The sequence below is a fragment of the Triticum aestivum genome, chromosome 6D (genome assembly GCF_018294505.1).
Source record: "Triticum aestivum cultivar Chinese Spring chromosome 6D, IWGSC CS RefSeq v2.1, whole genome shotgun sequence".
In the NCBI taxonomy this organism is placed as follows: Eukaryota; Viridiplantae; Streptophyta; class Magnoliopsida; order Poales; family Poaceae; genus Triticum; species Triticum aestivum.
This window is the reverse complement of record NC_057811.1, coordinates 370,505,351-370,527,772: the sequence shown is the minus strand read 5'-3', so window position 1 is coordinate 370,527,772 and position 22,422 is coordinate 370,505,351.

Genomic DNA, 22,422 nt, shown 5'->3' with positions numbered 1-22,422 from the left:
CGGACCCACCAGCTATATCTTCGCACGCAAGGAAGTGCCTCCTTATTACGCACACAAAAATGAATACTCCCCCTGCAGTTGGGACCCAGCATAGTGGGAGGCTGACTTGTGGGCCTACTAAGTTGACGGGGACGGAGGGCTTTGTCAACTTAGTCAATATGAACGATTCTAGCTCCAGTGACCGTACGATGTCCATCCAACGGCCGTAGTGCTTCTTCAACCTCTGGTCTTCTTGCTCCAGCCGCCCAAACAAGCGTCGGGCGTGTTGCCGGCTCCTGCCTCGCTGGCCATGGCATCCCTCCATACTCACCCACACCTCCTGTTATTCTCCGGCGGCGGCAGCCTCACATCGCAGCTGAAGCAGTCAACCCACGTACCCCCCTCCGCGTGGGCATCCACTACCGCATCTTCCCCGGCTCCGCGTCGTCCCCTTCCTAGGCCTCGCCGTCGTCCACCGCCTTGGTGCTCTCGGCGCGGTGTGGTCAATGTGGTCAACGACCGACTTCCATCGGAAGTGTACTGTACGTGGAGAGGCTGACAGCTGGGTCCACGGCCGCAGCAAGGAAGTGCCTCCTTATTACGCGGAAAATAATGATTCCTCAACCTGACAGTAGGGACCCACCGGACGGGCCACCATATTTCATGAAAAAACCTTTCCCCTTGACTGCTGGGACCCACCAGCTACATCTTCGCATGCAAGGAAGTGCGTCCATATTACGGGCAAAAAAAAGATTCGCCCCTTGACTGCTGGGACCCACCAGCTACATCTTCGCACGCAAGGAAGTGTCTGACAGTCGGGACCCACCTGGTCGAAGCGTACGTAGTGTTGTCATTCTGGTCGCGAACGTGTACGTACATACTGGTTGATGTAGAGGCGCGCACATGTTGTAGTAGAGGCGCGCACGTAGCATGTACACATACGTACAACGGCCAGGGTGCAAGAAAGAAAATACGGCCACATACGTACATACGGGCGGGGTCTCGAATGCCTACTCGTGCATACGTACGGCCAGGGCTCGTGTACATGGCTGGGTCAGAACGGAGAAGCTGCGCCGTCATCGTGTTCATGGGGAGGCAACCGGCTGGGTCGGAACGTAATGCATCGTCGTGTTCATCGGGAGCCAACCGGCTTGGACGGAACAGCCGATGGAAACGAGGCTTGGCGTACCGCAAAACGGAGGAAACGGCCTTGTGTTCGACCGGCCACGGTGGAAACGGGATCCTGTTCATCGGGAGGGGTCTGGCGATGCAAAATGGAGGAAACAGACCTCCTACAGTCGAAACGGGGTCCTGTTGATCGGGAGGGGTGTGGCGTACCGCAAAACGGAGTAAACGGACTTCTGTTGGAGCGCTATGGTCGAAACAGGGGTCCTGTTCATCTGGAGGGGTGTGGCGTACCGCAAAACGGGACTCCATGGGGTAATGTTCATCTCCACCGTTGACTGCCTCCACGGGCTACTGTTCATCCACCGTCGACCTCCTCCAGCCTCCACCTTCGACTGTTCATCCACGGGCTCCTGTTCATCCAGCCTCCACCGCGCGCTCCTCCACCGACTACTGTTCAACCAGCCCTCTCCACGAGGTCCTGTTCAACCACCCCTCCACGGGCTACTGTTCATCCACCCCTCCACCGGCTACTGTTCAACCAGCCCTCCACCGGCTACTGTTCAACCAGCCCTCCACGGGGTCCTGTTCATCCAGCCCTCCACGGGGTCCTGTTCATCCACCGGCTCGATCGATCGGGTCTGTTCATCCAGCAGCAACGGCCTCTACGACCACGAGGTCATGTTCATCCAACCCCCCACCGGGAACTGTTCATCCAAACCCCCTCAACAACGCTCACTGTTTGATACGTCTCCAACGTATCTATAATTTTGTATTGTTCCATGCTATATTATATTCTGTTTTGGACATTATTAGGCTTTATTATACACTTTTATATTATTTTTGGGACTAACCTATTAACCGGAGGCCCAGCCCAGAATTGCTGTTTTTTGCCTATTTCAGAGTTTCATAGAAAAAGAATATCAAACGGAGTCCAAACGGAATGAAACCTTCGGGAACGTGATTTTTGGAACGAACATGATCCAGAGGACTTGGACCCTATATCAAGACATCAACCAGGAGGGCACGAGGTAGGGGGCGCACCTACCCCCTGGGCGCGCCCTCCACCCTCGTGGGCCCAACTTTGCTCCACCGACGTACTTCTTCCTCCTATATATACCTACGTACCCCCAAACTACCAGATACGGAGCCAAAAACCTAATTCCACCGCCGCAACCTTCTGTACCCGTGAGATCCCATCTTGGGGCCTTTTCCGGAGCTCCGCCGGAGGGGGCATTGATCACGGGGGGCTTCTACATCATCACCATAGCCTCTCCGATGATGTGTGAGTAGTTTACTGATAACCCGCAAGTATAGGGGATTGCAACAGTTTTCGAGGGTAGAGTATTCAACCCAAAGAATATTCTCAAGTATTAGTAGTTGAGTTGTCAATTCAACCACACCTGGATAACTTAGTATCTGCAGCAAAGGATTTAGTAGCAAAGTAGTATGATAGTAGTGGTAACAGTAACAAAAGTAACGGTAGCAAAAGTAATATTTTTGGTGTTTTGTAGTGATTGTAACAGTAGCAACGGAAAAGTAAATAAGCGGAGAACAATAAGTGAAAAGCTCGTAGGCATTGGATCGGTGATGGAGAATTATGCCGGATGCGGTTCATCATGTAACAATCATAACATAGGGTGACACAGAACTAGCTCCAATTCATCAATGTAATGTAGGCATGTATTCCGAATATAGTCATACGTGCTTATGGAAAAGAACTTGCATGTCATCTTTTGTCCTACCCTCCCGTGGCAGCGGGGTCCTAATGGAAACTAAGGGATATTAAGGCCTCCTTTTAATAGAGTACCGGAACAAAGCATTAGCACATAGTGAATACATGAACTCCTCAAACTACGGTCATCACCGGGAGTGGTCCCGATTATTGTCACTTCGGGGTTGCTGGATCATAACACATAGTAGGTGACTATAGACTTGCAAGATAGGATCAAGAACTCACATATATTCATGAAAACATAATAGATTCAGATCTGAAATCATGGCACTCGGGCCCTAGTGAGAAGCATTAAGCATAGCAAAGTCATAGCAACATCAATCTCAGAACATAGTGGATACTAGGGATCAAACCCTAACAAAACTAACTCGATTACATGATAGATCTCATCCAACCCATCACCGTCCAGCAAGCCTACGATGGAATTACTCACGCACGGTGGTGAGCATCATGAAATTGGTGATGGAGGATGGTTGATGATGACGACGGCGACGAATCCCCCTCTACGGAGCCCCGAACGAACTCCAGATCAGCCCTCCTGAGAGGTTTTAGGGCTTGGTGGGGGCTCCATATCGTAAAACGCGATGAATCTTTCTCTCTGATTTTGTCTCCCCGAAAGTGAATATATGGAGTTGGAGTTGATGTCGGTGGAGCGTCAGGGGGCCCACGAGGTAGGGGGCGCGCCCCCCACCCTCGTGGACAGGGTGTGGGCCCCCTGACGTGGATTTTTCTTCCAGTATTTTTAATATTTTCCAAAAAGATGTTCCGTGGAGTTTCAGGTCATTCCGAGAACTTTTGTTTCTGCACATAAATAACACCATGGAAAGTCTGCTGAAAACAGTGTCAGTCCGGGTTAGTTCCATTCAAATCATGCAAGTTAGAGTCCAAAACAAGGGCAAAAGTGTTTGGAAAAGTAGATACGACGGAGACGTATCAACTCCCCCAAGCTTAAACCTTTGCTTGTCCTCAAGCAATTCAGTTGACAAACTGAAAGTGATAAAGAAAAACTTTTACAAACTCTGTTTGCTCTTGTTGTTGTAAATATGTAAAGCCAGCATTCAAGTTTTCAGCAAAGATTATGACTAACCACATACACAATAACTCTTAGGTCTCATGTTTACTCATATCAATGGCATAATCAACTAGCGAGCAATAATAATTAATCTCGTATGACAACACTTTCTCAAACAATCATAATATGATATAACAAGATGTTATCTCGCTAGCCCTTTCTGAGACCGCAAAACATAAATGCAGAGCACCTTTAAAGATCAAGGACTGGCTAGACATTGTAATTCATGGTAAAAGAGATCCAGTCATAGGCATACCCAATATAAATTAATAGTAATGGATGCAAATGACAGCAGCGCTCTCCAGCTAGTGCTTTTTAATGAGAGGTTGATGACTCAACATAAAAGTAAATGGATAGGCCCTTCGCAGAGGGAAGCAGGGATTTGTAGAGGTGCCAGAGCTCGGTTTTGAAATAGAGATAAATAATATTTTGAGCGGCATACTTTCATTGTCAACATAGCAACCAAGAGATGGCGATATCTTCCATGCTACACACATTATAGGCGGTTCCCAAATAGAATGGTAAAGTTTACACTCCCCCTCCACCAACAAGCATCAATCCATGGCTTGCTCGAAACAACGAGTGCCTCCAACAAGCAACAGTCCCAGGGGGAGTTTTGTTTGCAATTAATTTGATTTAGTTTGCATAAAGCATGGGACTGGGCATCCCGGTGACCAACCATTTTCTCGTGAGTGAGGAGCAGAGTCCACTCCTCTTGAGAATAACCCGCCTAGCATGGAAGATACGGACAACCCTAGTTGATACATGAGCTATTCGAGCATACAAAACAGAATTTCATTTGAAGGTTTGGAGTTTGGCCCATACAAATTTACTTGGAACGGCAGGTAGATACCGCATATAGGAAGGTATAGTGGACTCATATGGAATAACTTTGGGGTTTAAGGGATTGGATGCACAAGTAGTATTCCCGCTTAGTACAAGTGAAGGCTGGCAAAAGACTGGGAAGCGACCAACTAAAGAGCGACAACAGTCATGAAACATGCATTAAAATTAATGAACATTGAGTACAAGCATGAGTAGGATATAATCCACCATGAACATAAATATCGTGAAGGCTATGTTGATTTGTTTCAACTACATGTGTGAACATGTGCCAAGTCAAGTCACTTAAATCATTCAAAGGAGGATACCACCCCACTATACCACATCACAACCATTTTAATAGCATGTTGGCACGCAAGGTAAACCATTATAACTCATAGCTAATCAAGCATGGCACGAGCAACTATGATCTCTAATTGTCATTGCAAACATGTTTATTCATAATAGGCTGAATCAGGAACGATGAACTAATCATATTTACAAAAACAAGAGAGGTCGAGTTCATACCAGCTTTTCTCATCTCAGTCAGCCCATCATATATCGTCATAATTGCCTTTCACTTGCACGACCGAACGATGTGAATAATAATAAGAGTGCACGTGCATTGGACTAAGCTGGAATCTGCGAGCATTCAATAAAGAGGAGAAGACAAGGCAATATGGGCTCTTGGTTAAATCAACAACAAAGCATATAAGAGCCACTTCAACAATTTAATCATGGTCTTCTCCTATCGACCCCCAAAGAAAAGAAAAGAAATAAAACTATTTACACGGGAAAGCTCCCAACAAGCAAAAGAAGAACGGGAAATCTTTTTGGGTTTTCTTTTAATTATTACTACTACAGCAAGAAAAGTAAACTAACTAAAAGCTACTACTAATTTTTTTTGGTTTTTCTTAAAGTTTATCAAAAACACAAGAAGAAAGCAAGAAAAAGAAAATAAACTAGCATGGATAATACAATGAAAGAGTATGAGCACCGACATCTAGCAATGAGTGTGTGTGAACATAAATGTAATGTCGGTGGGAAATACGTACTCCCCCAAGCTTAGGCTTTTGGCCTAAGTTGGTTTATTGCCACAGGTGGCCTGGCGGATACCCATAGTTGTAGCCGGGGTCGTACTGAGATGCAGCAATTATCGCCTCCTAAGCTGCAGCGTGGTGGCGAGCTGCCTCCGCCCTCCTCTTGTACTCATCCGCCTCCTCTCTGGTGATAACATATCTTCCTTTTGCCGGATAATCAAAGAAGGCAGGAGCAAGGAGAGTAATACGGACATCACGGCGTCTGTCAAAGATTAAGCGGTACTGGAGAGGTGATTCATTCCTCTCAACAAACTGGTGGTGAACCATAGCATTAAAGTCTAGGTAAGCAGGAGGCAATTCAATATCATCATTACGTATGGTTACACCAAGAAAATCAGCTAGGTGGATTGCATAAATTCCACCAAAGAAATCTCCATTAAATCTATTATTATGCAACCTACGTGCAACAATGGCTCCCAAATTATAAGATTTGTCTCCTAACACAGCACTCCTAAGAATACTGAGGTCAGGAACACACATATGACATGCTTCATCTTTACCATTTATGCACCTACCTATGAAGAGAGCAAAATAATGTATAGCAGGAAAATGAATGCTCCCTATGGTAGCTTGTGCTATATCTCTAGATTCCCCCACAGTTATACTAGCAAGAAAATTTCTAAATTCAGATTTGCGGGGTTCACTAGCACTACCCCATTGTGGAAGTTTGCAAGCAGTGGTAAAATCCTCTAAGTCCATCGTATAAGATTTTTCATAAAGATCAAACAGGACAGTTGGAGAATTACGTGAAGATGAAAATTCAAACCTCCTCACAAAGGAACTAGTGAGATAGTGGTACTGGCGGCATTTTTCTGCCTCGAAGCTCACAAGATCGGCGTTACGCAAATATGCGTTAAATTCTTCCTTGATTCCCGCTCGATCCATAAAGTTTTCTGAAGGCCATTCACAGGGCCGCACTGGAGCGTCCCTTGGTGGCTCCTCGTCAGCATCACGCATTGCAAGCCTGGGTCCTTGCTTCCTTGAAGAACCACCTTGGCACATGTTTCTAAGCATATTTCTTCCTCTGAAAAATTTCTGAAATTTTTAGTAACTTCAAATAAAAGTGAACCAAGCTCAACAAAATTGATAGCAACTACTCCTACAAGTGCCTAGAGCCTATATCATGCATTAGAACTACTTGGAACCATATAAATTTGACATGCAAGCTCAAGAACATGGTCACCTAGGCAGCACAAATTTGCAATGAATAAAGCACTAGAACAAAAACTAATTGGACGAATGGAGGAGTCACATACCAAGGAACAATCCCCCCAAGCAGTTTTGTGAGAGGTGCTTTGAGCAAGGAGATCAAAAATCGCAGCAAAATGAGCTAGAACTCATGCTTGAGCTGGCTGGTGATTTTTTTGGGAGGAAGAAGAAGTGTGTGGGTGCAGGAATAAGTGGAGGGGAGCCACCATGGGCCCACGAGGCAGGGGGCGCTCCCAGGGGTAGGGCGCGTCCTCCACCCTCGTGGCCAGGTGCTTGCCCCTCCTGCTGTGTTCTCAGTGCCAGGTATTCTCAAATATTCCAGAAAAAATCATATTCCATTTTCAGGGCATTTGGAGAACTTTTATTTTCGGGGTATTTTTATATTGCACGGATAAATCAGAAAACAGACAGAAAAATACTATTTTTACTTTATTTCAACTAAATAACAGAAAGTAGAAAGAGGGTACAGAAGGTTGTGCCTTCTGGTTTCATCCATCTCATGCTCATCAAAAGGAATCCACTAACAAGGTTGATCAAGTCTTGTTAACAAACTCATTCCGAATAACATGGAACCGGAGAAATTTCGAATAACACTATGTTACCTCAACGGGGATATGCACATCCCCGATAATAAGAATATCATATTTCTTCTTGACAGAAGGAAGAGGAAATTCAAAACCTCCAAATATAATCGATGGAATTTTTCCAATAGAGTTGATACTATGAACTTGAGGTTGTTTCCTCGGAAAGTGCACCGTATGCTCATTACCATTAACATGAAAAGTGACATTGCCTTTGTTGCAACCAATAACAGCCCCCGCAGTATTCAAAAAGGGTCTTCCAAGAATAATAGACATACTATCGTCATCGGGAATATCAAGAATAACAAAGTACGTTAAAATAGTAACGTTTGCAACTACAACAGGCACATCCTCACAAATACCAACAGGTATAGCAGTTGATTTATCGGCCATTTGCAAAGATATTTTAGTAGGTGTCAACTTATTCAAATCAAGTCTACGATATAAAGAGAGAGGCATAACACTAACACCGGCTCCAAGATCACATAAAGCAGTTTTAACATAGTTTCTTTTAATGGAGCATGGTATAGTAGGTACTCCTGGATCTCCAAGTTTCTTTGGTATTCCACCTTTAAAAGTATAATTAGCAAGCATGGTGGAAATTTCAGCTTCTGGTATCTTTCTTTTATTAGTAACAATATCTTTCATGTACTTAGCATAAGGATTCATTTTGAGCATATCAGTTAATCGCATACGCAAAAAGATAGGTCTAATCATTTCAGCAAAGCGCTCAAAAGCCTCATCATCCTTTTTCTTGGATGGTTTGGGAGGAAAAGGCATGGGTTTCTGAACCCATGGTTCCCTTTCTCTATCGTGTTTCCTAGCAACAAAGTCTCTCTTATCATAACGTTGATTCTTTGATTGTGGGTTATCAAGATCAACAGCAGGTTCAATTTCCACCTCATTATCATTACTAGGTTGAGCATCATCATGAAGTCATCATTAGCATTTTCATTAGGTTCATGTTCATTACCAGATTGTGTTTCAGCATCAGAAATAGAGATATCATTTGGATTCTCAGGTGGTTCAGCAATAGGTTCACTAGATGCATGCAAAGTTCTATCATTTTTCTTTTTCTTCTTTTTAGAAGGACTAGGTGCATCAATATTATTTCTCTGAGAATCTTGCTCAATTCTCTTAGGGTGGCCTTCAGGATACAAAGGTTCCTGAGTCATCTTACCAGTTCTAGTAGCCACTCTAACAGCATAATCATTATTCTTACTATTCATTCATTGAGGAAATCATTTTGAGCTTTAAGTACTTGTTCTACTTGAGTGGTAACCATAGAAGCATGCTTACTAATGAGTTTTAGTTCACCCTTAACATTAGCCATATAATCACCCAAGTGTTCAATCATATAAGCATTTTGTTTCAATTGTCTACCAAAATAAGCATTGAAATCTTCTTGCTTAACCATAAAGTTATCAAACTCATCCAAGCATTGGCTAGCAATTTTAGTAGGAGGGATTTCAGCTTTATCATATCTATAGAGAGAATTTACCTTTACTACCTATGTCGAGTTATCAAGACCATGAGTTTCTTTAATAGGTAATGGATTAAGATTATATGTTTCTTCAATAGGCGGTAGATTAAGACCATGTATTTCTTCAATAGGAGGTAAATTCTTAACATCTTCAGCTTTTATACCTTTTTCTTTCATAGATTTCTTTGCCTCTTGCATATCTTCAGGACTGAGAAATAGAACACCTCTTTTCTTCGGAGTTGGTTTAGGAATAGGCTCAGGAGTTGGCTCAGGAAGTGTCCAATTATTTTCATTTGTCAACATATTATTCAATAGAATTTCAGCTTCATCCGGTGTTCTTTCCCTGAAAACAGAACCAGCACAACTATCCAGGTAATCTCTGGAAGCATCGGTTAGTCCATTATAAAAGATATCAAGTATTTCATTTTTCTTAAGAGGATGATCAGGCAAAGCATTAAGTAATTGGAGAAGCCTCCCCCAAGCTTGCGGGAGACTCTCTTCTTCAATTTGCACAAAATTATATATTTCCCTTAAAACAGCTTGTTTCTTATGAGCAGGGAAATATTTAGCAGAGAAGTAATAAATCATATCCTGGGGACTACGCACACAACCAGGATCAAGAGAATTGAACCATATCTTAGCATCACCCTTTAATGAGAACGGAAATATTTTAAGGATATAAAGGTAGCGAGATTTCTCATCATTAGTGAACAGGGTGGCTATATCATTTAATTTAGTAAGATGTGCCACAACAGTTTCAGATTCATAGCCATGAAAAGGATCAGATTCAACCAAAGTAATTACATCAGGATCAATAGAGAATTCATAATCCTTATCAGTAACACAGATAGGTGAAGTAGCAAAAGCAGGGTCAGGTTTCGTTCTAGCATTAAGAGATTGCTGCTTCCATTTAGCTAATAACCTCTTGAGCTCATATCTATCTTTGCAAGCTAAAATAGCTAGAGCAGCTTCTTTTTCAAAAACATAACCCTCGGGAACAACAGGTGATTCGTATTTATTAGGGGGAGAGTCTTCATCATCACTTTCATCAATATTATCAGTTTCAATAATTTCATTCTCTCTAACCCTAGCAAGTTGTTCATCAAGAAATTCACCAAGTGGCACAGTAGTATCAAGCATAGAAGTAGTTTCATCATAAGTATCATGCATAGCAGAAGTGGCATCATCAATAACATGCGACATACCAGAACGAATAGCAGAAGCAGGTTTAGGTGTCGCAAGCTTACTCAAAACAGAAGGTGAATCAAGTGCGGAGCTAGATGGTAGTTCCTTACCTCCCCTCGTAGTTGAGGGATAGATTTTTGTTTTCTCGTCTTTCAAGTTCTTCATAGTGACCAGCAGATATAAATCCCAAGTGACTCGAAGAATAGAGCTATGCTCCCCGGCAACGGTGCCAGAAAATAGTCTTGATAACTCACAAGTATAGGGGATCGCAACAGTTTTCGAGGGTAGAGTATTCAACCCAAATTTATTGATTCGACACAAGGGGAGCCAAAGAATATTCTCAAGTATTAGCAGTTGAGCTGTCAATTCAACCACACCTGGATAACTTAGTATCTGCAGCAAAGTATTTAGTAGCAAAGTAGTATGATAGTAGTGGTAACAGTAACAAAAGTAACGGTAGCAAAAGTAATATTTTTGGTGTTTTGTAGTGATTGTAACAGTAGCAACGGAAAAGTAAATAAGTGGAGAACAATAAGTGAAAAGCTCGTAGGCATTGGATCGGTGATGGAGAATTATGCCGGATGCGGTTCATCATGTAACAATCATAACATAGGGTGACACAGAACTAGCTCCAATTCATCAATGTAATGTAGGCATGTATTCCGAATATAGTCATACGTGCTTATGGAAAAGAACTTGCATGACATCTTTTGTCCTACCCTCCCATGGCAGCGGGGTCCTAATGGAAACTAAGGGATATTAAGGCCTCCTTTTAATAGAGTACCAGAACAAAGCATTAGCACATAGTGAATACATGAACTCCTCAAACTACGGTCATCACCGGGAGTGGTCCCGATTATTGTCACTTCGGGGTTGCCGGATCATAACACATAGTAGGTGACTATAGACTTGCAAGATAGGATCAAGAACTCACATATATTCATGAAAACATAATAGGTTCAGATCTGAAATCATGGCACTCGGGCCCTAGTGAGAAGCATTAAGCATAGCAAAGTCATAGCAACATCAATCTCAGAACATAGTGGATACTAGGGATCAAACCCTAACAAAACTAACTCGATTACATGATAGATCTCATCCAACCCATCACCGTCCAGCAAGCCTACGATGGAATTACTCACACACGGCGGTGAGCATCATGAAATTGGTGATGGAGGATGGTTGATGATGACGACGGCGACGAATCCCCCTCTCCGGAGCCCCGAACGGGCTCCAGATCAGCCCTCCCGAGAGGTTTTAGGGCTTGGCTCCGTATCGTAAAATGCGATGAATCCTTCTCTCTGATATTTTTTTTCTCGCCGAAAGTGAATATATGGAGTTGGAGTTGAGGTCGGTGGAGCGTCAGGGGGCCCACGAGGTAGGGGCGCGCCCCCCACCCTCGTGGACAGGGTGTGGGCCCCCTGACATGTATTTTTCTTTCAGTATTTTTAATATTTTCCAAAAAGATGTTCCTTGGAGTTTCAGGTCATTCCGAGAACTTTTGTTTCTGCACATAAATAACACCATGGAAAGTCTGCTGAAAACAACGTCAGTCCAGGTTAGTTCCATTCAAATCATGCAAGCTAGAGTCCAAAACAAGGGCAAAAGTGTTTGGAAAAGTAGATACGACGGAGACGTATCATTCACCTCAGACCTTCGGGTCCATAGTTATTAGCTAGATGGCTTCTTCTCTCTTTTTGGATCTCAATACAATGTTCTCCCCCTCTCTTGTGGAGATCTATTCAATGTAATCTTCTTTTGCGGTGTGTTTGTTGAGACCGTTGAATTGTGGGTTTATGATCAAGTTTATCTATGAACAATATATGAATCTTCTCTGAATTCTTTTATGTATGATTGGTTATCTTTGCAAGTCTCTTCGAATTATCAGTTTGGTTTGGCCTACTAGATTGATCTTTCTTGCAATGGGAGAAGTGCTTAGCTTTGGGTTCAATCTTGCGGTGTCCTTTCCCAGTGACAGTAGGGGTAGCAAGGCACGTATTGTATTGTGGCCATCGAGGATAACAAGATGGGGTTTATATCATATTGCATGAGTTTATCCCTCTACATCATGTCATCTTGCTTAAAGCGTTTCTCTGTTCTTATGAACTTAATACTCTAGATGCATGCTGGATAGCGGTCGATGTGTGGAGTAATAGTAGTAGATGCAGGCAGGAGTCGGTCTACTTGTCTCGGACGTGATGCCTATATACATGATCATACCTAGTTATTCTCATAACTATGCTCAATTCTATCAATTGCTCAACAGTAATTTGTTCACCCACCATAATACTTATGCTCTTGAGAGAAGCCACTAGTGAAACCTATGGCCCCCGGGTCTATTTTCCATCATATGTAATCTCCCTACAACAAGTTATTTCTAGCGCCGTTTTTATTTTGCTTTCTTTACTTTGCATCTTTATCATAAAAATACCAAAAATATTATCTTATCATATCTTTTAGATCTCACTCCCGTAAGTGACCGTGAAGGTATTGACAACCCCTTTATTGCGTTGGTTGCGAGGATTTATTTGTTTGTGTAGGTGCGAGGGACTTGTGTGTGGCCTCCTACTGGATTGATACCTTGGTTCTCAAAAACTGAGGGAAATACTTACGCTACTTTGCTGCATCACCCTTTCCTCTTCAAGGGAAAACCAACGCAGTGCTCAAGAGGTAGCAAGAAGGATTTCTGGCGCTGTTGCCGGGGAGTCTACGCAAAAGTCAACATACCAAGTACCCATCACAAACCCTTATCTCCCGCATTACATTATTTGCCATTTGCCTCTCGTTTTCCTCTCCCCCACTTCACCCTTGCCGTTTTATTCGCCCTCTCTTTTCTGTTCGCCTCTTTTTTGTATGCTTGTCGTTATGGCTAGTCTCCTATCTTCTCCGTTGTCTCCCGAGAATAAAGTTCTTAATTTTAAACAAAGGGAAGGAGAAAATCTAAAAGACGCTTGGTATAGATTTGCAATGCTCAAAATAGATCTACTAGGAAGCAATCTACTTCCGTTCTTCTCCGCAATTTTTATGTAGGCGCTAATCCTTGGTACAGATATATCCTTTATACCATTACCGGAGGGAATTTCTTGGGTAGCCATAATTTTGATTCTTATAATGCTATGATAGATTTGTTTTTCTCGCCCCCTCTTATGATTAATGGAACTATGTTAACTTTGGAGCATGTAATGCAAAAACTTGAAATTATTGAAAATAAAGTTGCTACCATAGAGTTAATTGAAAATTTGGATAAAAAGATCCACAACCGAATTACCCAATATGGATCTAAACTAGGAGTCACTTTGAAAAATATTAAGGAGAAGGAACCCATAGTTAATGAAAGAATAAATCAGGATTCCACTAGAATCGATAAACTTGAGAGTATCATTACCAACTTGGGGACCGCTTTTTTTCCGTAAAGAATACTCCAAGTCCCCCAACTAAAATTGCTAAGCTTATGTATGTTCCTAAAAATAAGGGTGAATCATCTAGTAAGGAAATTGCGGATCTCAAGTCTATAAGTATTCATCCCAATCTTTTCGCTATCATTAAGGAACCATTTGTTACAAATGAATTCTTCGATTTTGTGCCTGAAAACTTGACAATCAATAAGAAGAAAGAAACTCCTAAGGATGATAGATATCTCATTGAAGAATTGCCTACCAAAGATGGCAATACCTAGATCTATCCTTGCTTTTATGCCTAGCTAGGGGCGTTAAACGATAGCGCTTTGGGAGGCAACCCAATTTTATTTTTAGTTTTTTTGCTTTTTCTTCTGTTTAGGAATAAATATTTGATCTAGCCTCTGGTTAGATGTGTTTTTATGTTTTAATTAGTGTTTGTTCCAAGTTAAACCTATAGGATCTTCTTGGATGATAGTTATTTGATCTTGCTGTAAATTCCAGAAACTTTCTGTTCACGAAAATAATTGTTAAAAATCACCAGAACGTGATATAATACTGATTCCAATTGCTGCTGATCAATAAAATTTTTTGTCTAGGCCGTCCTATTTTGGCTGAATTTTTGGAGTTCCATAAGTTTGCGTTAGTTACAGATTACTACAGAATGTTATGTTTTTGACAGATTCTGTTTTTTGTGTGTTGTTTGCTTATTTTGATGAATCTATGGCTAATAAAATAGTTTATAAACCATAGAGAAGTTGGAATACAGAAGGTTTAACACCAATATAAATAAAGAATGAGTTCATTACAGTACCTTGAAGTGGTGTTTTGTTTTCTTTCGCTAACGGAGCTCACGAGATTTTCTGTTAAGTTTTGTGTTGTGAAGTTTTCAAGTTTTGGGTAAAAGATTTGATGGACTATGGAACAAGGAGTGGAAAGAGCCTAAGCTTGGGTATTCCCATGGCACCCCAAGATAATCTAAGGACACCAAAAATCCAAAGCTTGGGGATGCCCCGGAAGGCATCCCCTCTTTCGTCTACTTCCATCGGTAACTTTACTTGGAGCTATATTTTTATTCACCACATGATATGTGTTTTGCTTGGAGCGTCTTGTATGATTTGAGTCTTTGCTTTTTAGTTTACCACAATCATCTTTTCTGGACACACCTTTTGAGAGAGACACACATGATTCAGAAATTATTAGAATACTCTATGTGCTTCACTTATATCTTTTGAGTTATATAGTTTTTGCTCTAGTGCTTCACTTATATCTTTTAGAGCACGGTGGTGGATTTGTTTTATAGAAACTATTGTTCTCTTATGCTTCACTTAGATTATTTTGAGAGTCCTACAAAACAGCATGGTAGTTTGCTTTAACAATGATAGGCATTCAAGATTAGATTTTTTTTCTTATGAATGTGTTGAATATTATGAGAAGTTTGATGCTAGATAATTGTTTTGAGATATGAAGATGGTGATATTAGAGTCATGCTAGTTGAGTAGTTTTAAATTTGAGAAATACTTGTGTTATAGTTTGTGATTCCCGTAGCATGCACGTATGGTGAACCGTTATGTGATGAAGTCGAAGCATAATTTATTTATTTATTGTCTTCCTTATGAGTGGCGGTCGGGGACGAGCGATGGTCTTTTCCTACCAATCTATCCCCCTAGGAGCATGCGCGTAATACTTGTTTTGATAACTTGTAGATTTTTGCAATAAGTATATGAGTTCTTTATGACTAATGTTGAGTCCATGGATTATACGCACCTTTCCTCCTTCCACCATTGCTAGCCTCTCTAATACCGCGCACTTTTCGCCGGTATCATACACCCACCATATACCTTCCTCAAAACAGCCACCATACCTACCTATCATGGCATTTCCATAGCCATTCCGAGATATATTGCCATGCAACTTTCCACCATTCCGTTTACTATGACACGCTCCATCATTGTCATATTGCTTCGCATGATCATGTAGTTGACATCGTATTTGTGGCAAAGCCACCATTCATAATTCTTTCATACATGTCACTCTTGATTCATTGCATATCCCGGTACACCGCCGGAGGCATTCACATAGAGTCATATTTTGTTCTAAGTATTGAGTTGTAAGTAAATAAAAGTGTGATGATCATCATTTTTAGAACATTGTCCCAAGTGAGGAAAGGATGATGGAGACTATGATTCCCCCACAAGTCGGGATGAGACTCCGGACAAAAAAAAAGAGGCCATACAAAAGAAGAAGAAAAGGCCCAAATAAAAAAAGTGAGAGAAAAAGAGAGAAGGGACAATGTTACTATCCTTTTACCACACTTGTGCTTCAAAGTAGCACCGTGATCTTCATGATAGAGAGTCTCCTATGATATCACTTTCATATACTAGTGGGAAATTTTTCATTATAGAACTTGGCTTGTATATTCCAATGATGGGCTTCCTCAAAATGCCCTAGGTCTTCGTGAGCAAGCGAGTTGGATGCACACCCACTTAGTTCCTTTTGTTGAGCTTTCATATACTTACAGCTCTAGTGCATCCGTTGCATGGCAATCCCTGCTCACTCACATTGATATCTATTAATGGGCATCTCCATAGCCCGTTGATACGCCTAGTTGATGTGAGACTATCTTCTCCTCTTTTTTGTCGTCTCCACAACCACCATTCTATTCCACATATAGTGCTATGTCCATGGCTCACGCTCATGTGTTGCGTGAAGATTGAAAAAGTTTGAGAACACTAAAAGTATGAAACAATTGCTTGGCTTGTCATCGGGGTTGTGAATGATTTAAATACTTTGTGTGGTGAAGATAGAGCATAGCCAGACTATATGATTTTGTAGGGATAACTTTCTTTGGCCATGTTATTTTGAGAAGACATAATTGCTTAGTTAGTATGCTTGAAGTATTATTATTTTTATGTCAATATTAAACTTTTGTCTTGAATCTTTCGGATCTGAATATTCATACCACAATTAATAAGAATTACATTGAAATTATGCCAAGTAGCATTCCACATCAAAAATTCTGTTTTTATCATTTACCTACTCGAGGACGAGCAGGAATTAAGCTTGGGGATGCTTGATACGTCTCCAACGTATCTATAATTTTTTTATTGTTCCATGCTATATTATATTCTGTTTTGGACATTATTGGGCTTTATTATACACTTTTATATTATTTTTGGGACTAACCTATTAACCGGAGGCCCAGCCCAGAATTGCTGTTTTTTGCCTATTCCAGAGTTTCGCATAAAAAGAATATCAAACGGAGTCCAAACGGAATGAAACCTTCGGGAACGTGATTTTCGGAACGAACGTGATCCAGAGGACTTGGACCCTACGTCAAGACATCAACCAGGAGGGCACGAGGTAGGGGGCGCGCCTACCCCCCTGGGCGCGCCCTCCACCCTCGTGGGCCCCATGTTGCTCCACCGATGTACTTCTTCCTCCTATATATACCTACGTACCCCCAAACTACCAGATACGGAGCCAAAAACCTAATTCCACCGCCGCAACCTTCTGTACCCGTGAGATCCCATATTGGGGCCTTTTCCGGAGCTCCGCCGAAGGGGGCATCGATCACGGAGGGCTTCTACATCAACACCATAGCCTCTCCGATGATGTGTGAGTAGTTTACCTCAGACCTTCGGGTCCATAGTTATTAGCTAGATGGCTTCTTCTCTTTGTTTGGATCTCAATACAATGTTCTCCCCCTCTCTTGTGGAGATCTATTCGATGTAATCTTCTTTTGCGGTGTGTTTGTTGAGACCGATGAATTGTGGGTTTATGATCAAGTTTATCTATGAACAATATTTGAATCTTCTCTGAATTCTTTTATGTATGATTGGTTATCTTTGCAAGTCTCTTCTAATTATCAGTTTGGTTTGGCCTACTAGATTGCTCTTTCTTGCAATGGGAGAAGTGCTTAGCTTTGGGTTCAATCTTGCGGTGTCCTTTCCCAGTGACAGTAGGGGCACCAAGGCACGTATTGTATTGTTGCCATCGAGGATAACAAGATGGGGTTTATATCATATTGCATGAGTTTATCCCTCTACATCATGTCATCTTGCTTAAAGTGTTACTCTGTTCTTATGAACTTAATACTCTAGATGCATGCTGGATAGCGGTCGATGTGTGGAGTAATAGTAGTAGATGCAGGCAGGAGTCGGTCTACTTGTCTCGGACGTGATACCTATATACATGATCATACCTAGATATTCTCATAACTATGCTCAATTCTATCAATTGCTCAACAGTAATTTGTTCACCCACCGTAATGCTTATGCTCTTGAGAGAAGCCACTAGTGAAACCTATGGCCCCCGGGTCTATTTTCCATCATATTTAATCTCCCTACAACAAGTTATTTCTAGCGCCGTTTTTATTTTGCTTTCTTTACTTTGCATCTTTATCATAAAAATACCAAAAATATTATCTTATCATATCTATTAGATCTCACTCTCGTAAGTGACCGTGAAGGGATTGACAACCCCTTTATTGCGTTGGTTGCGAGGATTTATTTGTTTGTGTAGGTGCGAGGGACTTGTGTGTGGCCTCCTACTGGATTGATACCTTGGTTCTCAAAAATTGAGGGAAATACTTATGCTACTTTGCTGCATCATCCTTTCCTCTTCAAGGGAAAACCAACGCAGTGCTCAAGAGGTAGCACTATTCATCAAGGGAAGGAGGCAGCAGTGTTCGATCGGCTTCAGTTAGCAGTAGCGAAGGAATCACTCGGGTTGAGTTAACAGCAAGGGATTGATCAATCGCTCGGGTTCGGTAACGCGTAACCTGCAGTGCAATCGATCGGGTTCAGTTAGAGTCCAACGCCTCGCTCGGGTTCAGTTAGAGCGCAATGCCTCGCACACACGCGCGTACGTACGAGAGAAACGCACATCGCTCGGCCCCTGACTACCCACCGTAACCGGGAACTCCCCCGATATTTTCCTCGCCCTCGCTTCTACCACGGTTTTCTCCGTCATGGACGGCCCAAAGAATGTCATGCAGCTGCGTCTCCGGCCCGCCCAGGACGAAAAGCCCATTTTCTGTCATGATTTTTTGTCATAGAAGTAGGAGCCCACCACCTCTATGATGATACCGGGTTTTGTCACAATCATCATCATAGAAGTGTCATAAGTATGACAGAAAAAATTCGTTCGGCCCAAAATGTCACGGATGTGTCTTTTTTTTGTAGTGGTTGCCCATTCCTACCCACAACTTGGAAGGATCCTTCCACTCATACCACAACCATCTTAATCTCTAGGCATGTGCAAATTTTTTGGTACTGAGCACACCAAGGGCACCATATTACTTTGTCCTAGAGAAACCACCTCCCAATTCTCCTTGCCATTTTCCCTGGTAATTTCATCCGAACCTGACCATAGAAGAGCACGCTTGCTGTTGTTAACATTGGGGAGGATGCACGGTGGCACAACAAGCGTGATTATGAAGTAGATCATTTGTGATGTGATCATGGACTTGATGAGCTTCATGCACCCAATGGTGATTATGTTTTTGTTGTCCCAAGGGGAGAGCTTCCCCACTACCTTGTCCTCAAGGTATTGGAGATCCACCTTTTTAAGTTAGAAAAAGGAAGCGGGAGCCCCAAGTATCTCATTGGGAAGGAAGCTTTAGATGCCACTCACTAACCATGAAGATCATCACATCATACATGTAAAGCGAAGTTCTCACCATGGTGCCCCTCCCACAAATCTTTAGAAGAAGACCCTTCTTAGTTGCCAATTCAAGAATTTGTTGAAGAGGTAATGAGTGTTATTTTTACAATCCTCTAACCTAACTTCAAACTAAAACAGTTCATTAAAACCGAGATATTCGCTTCGATATTGCCACTAATGACTAATGAATGCAAAGGGTTCCAAATATTCTATCTTTATTTTGTTTCCACGGGATGGATGCAATCAAGCCAATACATGGAAAGGATTAAAGTGAAGATAGAGAAGATCAAGTGGGAGACGCACCAAAGGAAACCATGGAAAAAATCCATGCGACCATCCCCGCTCGTATGGATGGTCGTGTGGCGTGGCAACCGAGGCGTTTGATCCACCTAAACAACCTTTATAAAGGGACCTATGCCAAATGAGCAACAGAACATCGCAGAACAAGCCAGTCATTGTCATCTTCACCATAGCCATCTCCATCAACCCAACCGCCACCATTTCCCATCTCCATAGCCACAACCTTCACCACCACCATACTTCTCAACAATCTAGTCACACTTGTAATTGTGTATCACACACGACATCCATTGTAAGACATATTGTCAATCAATCAGTCTTCATGATGTGTTCTTCGATGAGTTCTTCATGTGATATAATCTCCATGTGTGAGTAGTTCAGTAAGGTCATGGGTTGAGGCAAGGGCCTTGCAACCCGATATACTTGTTGGAGTAACCAAAAGCACATCTTGTGCCTAATTCTGCTAGCAGCTTTCCACAATCCTTGAAACAAAGCATTTGCTTTAGTTCGCCCCATGAGTTTCTTGTACATCTGTTTAACTGAAAATTGATCCGACTTCCAAATGTAAGATCGTTTGTCTTCAGAATTATTGGAATAGTTCAGTTTTGGCAGTAGATCATTGAACTGGTGATAGGCTAGGGCAGATAGAGGTGTATGGAAGTTCTCTATCAGCCCATAGGGCTCTGAACTTGGCCAAAGAGGAATTTACAGCTTTTGCAAATGAATGAAATTCAGGGTACTGCTAAATCAATGGAGTATCTTGCCATTAACACATTAACCCTCAAGAACTGCTAGGAGGGAGAAAGACCTCCACATCTCCCCCTAAATCGCTATGAACAGTGATGTGCCACCGCCTGTAAATTCTGCACCTCGCCGAGGGCATTTTAGTCTTTACATGTGCAGGGGTATAAATCACAGCCGCTACTGTGGAGAAACCCTCGCCGCCCCCTCCCGTCCCACTCGCCTCCCCCTCCTCATCGCCCTCCTCTCTCTCTCTCTCTCACTCACTAACCCCTCTCTCTCCCCATCGCCCTACCCACGTCGGCCAGTTCCGGTAAGCTCTGGCTGCCGCACGCCCCCGAGCTCCCCAAGATCCGCGCCTGCAACCCTCCGTACAGATCCGGTGCTCAAAGTCTCCACCCTCCCCCACGGCTAGGATTTGGGCTAGGGTTCGGGCGCCTCCACAAAACTTCGCCGGGATCCACCACAACCGGCAACAGTGAGGCCAAAGGTGACCAGATCCGGCACAGGTTGGTCTCTGCCCTCCTTCTTCACCCACCCTCACCTCCTCACCTCACGCCATCTTGTCTTCCCTTTTTTGCAGGTTGCCACGGCACGGACGACGACGACAGGAGGGGCGCGCACATCCATGGGACGGGACGCCACCATGGAGATGGAGCTCCTTCTCCACACCACGCAGAGGCCCCATGGAGCCCCCTCCTTCTCCAGTGACTCTTCTCAGGCCCGACCCCCTACCTTTCCCCCTCCCTCTCCTGTACTTTGAGCTGTACCAACTCTGTTTCAGATTCTGAAGGCCTCTGTACTTGAATCTGAAACATGGTTAATCCCTTCAGGGTATATATGGCAAGTTAGGTGGTTGCTGTAGTATGAGGTTAATCCCTTTATTGGCTGTTGTTTAGGGTTGATTAGATTATCCTTCTCCAAGGAAATCTGTTATATATTTTTGACAGCTACGGATATGCTTTTCTAATTGTAGTGTGACAGCTTTAACTGAAGTCTGTTTAGTTCACTCAGCCTTCTATTCATTGATTTTGTATACGGTTCTTAAAAGTAGAGCCTGCTAAGCATTTGAGAGTGTCCCAGTTTGCTTAATCATTGCGACTATGTGCTCTGGGTTAAAATTCTAAATTTTCTCTTTGTAGGAGCTTCAGAAGGGTTGCTCACCAACGAACTAGAAGATTGTTTTGTCCTGGGCACTGACATGATTAAGGAAGAAATTGCTTATTCCTGAATGTGCTATGTAGATCAAAGGTGAGCTCATCCTATTTTCTTTCTTCAATCTTAGCCGAAGATTTATCTTCGGTTTCCTTGCATTTTTCATGCTGGTTCTTTGTGTAGATGTGCCAGCTAGCTTAGAATCTGTATCACCATCTTTGTCTTTGAGTAGAACTGAACTGGGATTTGCTTTTTGCATCTTAATTGTGTGTCCTTTGATGTGCTTTACTCTATAGAGTTATTACCCTGAACTGATGGAAGGACTTATAGAGAAAATTATTGATTGCTAGGGCCTCGATTTATTAACTATTCTATATTTTTACAAACTGAAAGCCAAATCATTCCTCTTTGGAATGAAACAGATCATATGTGCGGCGTCGAAAAAGACCGTAGTTTGATGGGATAATTGTATTTATACCCTTAGTTGTGTCCCCCTCAACCGATTTGCCCATAGTTTTTGAAAACACGTGGTCTTGCCTGACCCACTTTGTCATCTTGTGCTTTTGCCCTTTGACCGTTTGACCGTCACTTTGAAAACTTCATAACTAATTCATACTAAATCAGAAAAATGCAAATAAGATACCAAAATGTTTGGAAAAACATCACCTGTATGTCAATGTCACTTGCATTCATGACAAAAGTGTTGGTAAGTGCCCATCCGAGTTTTAGCTCTTATCATACCACCATGAATAGGAAAGTCTAAAAAGACTTCAAAAAAATCAAGAAAAATTTGGTGCCAAAGAATTGTAAATGTTTTAAGTGCTTGCCATGTTTCATGAGGGAATGACATTCGTGGAAGTCGTGGCAAAAAAC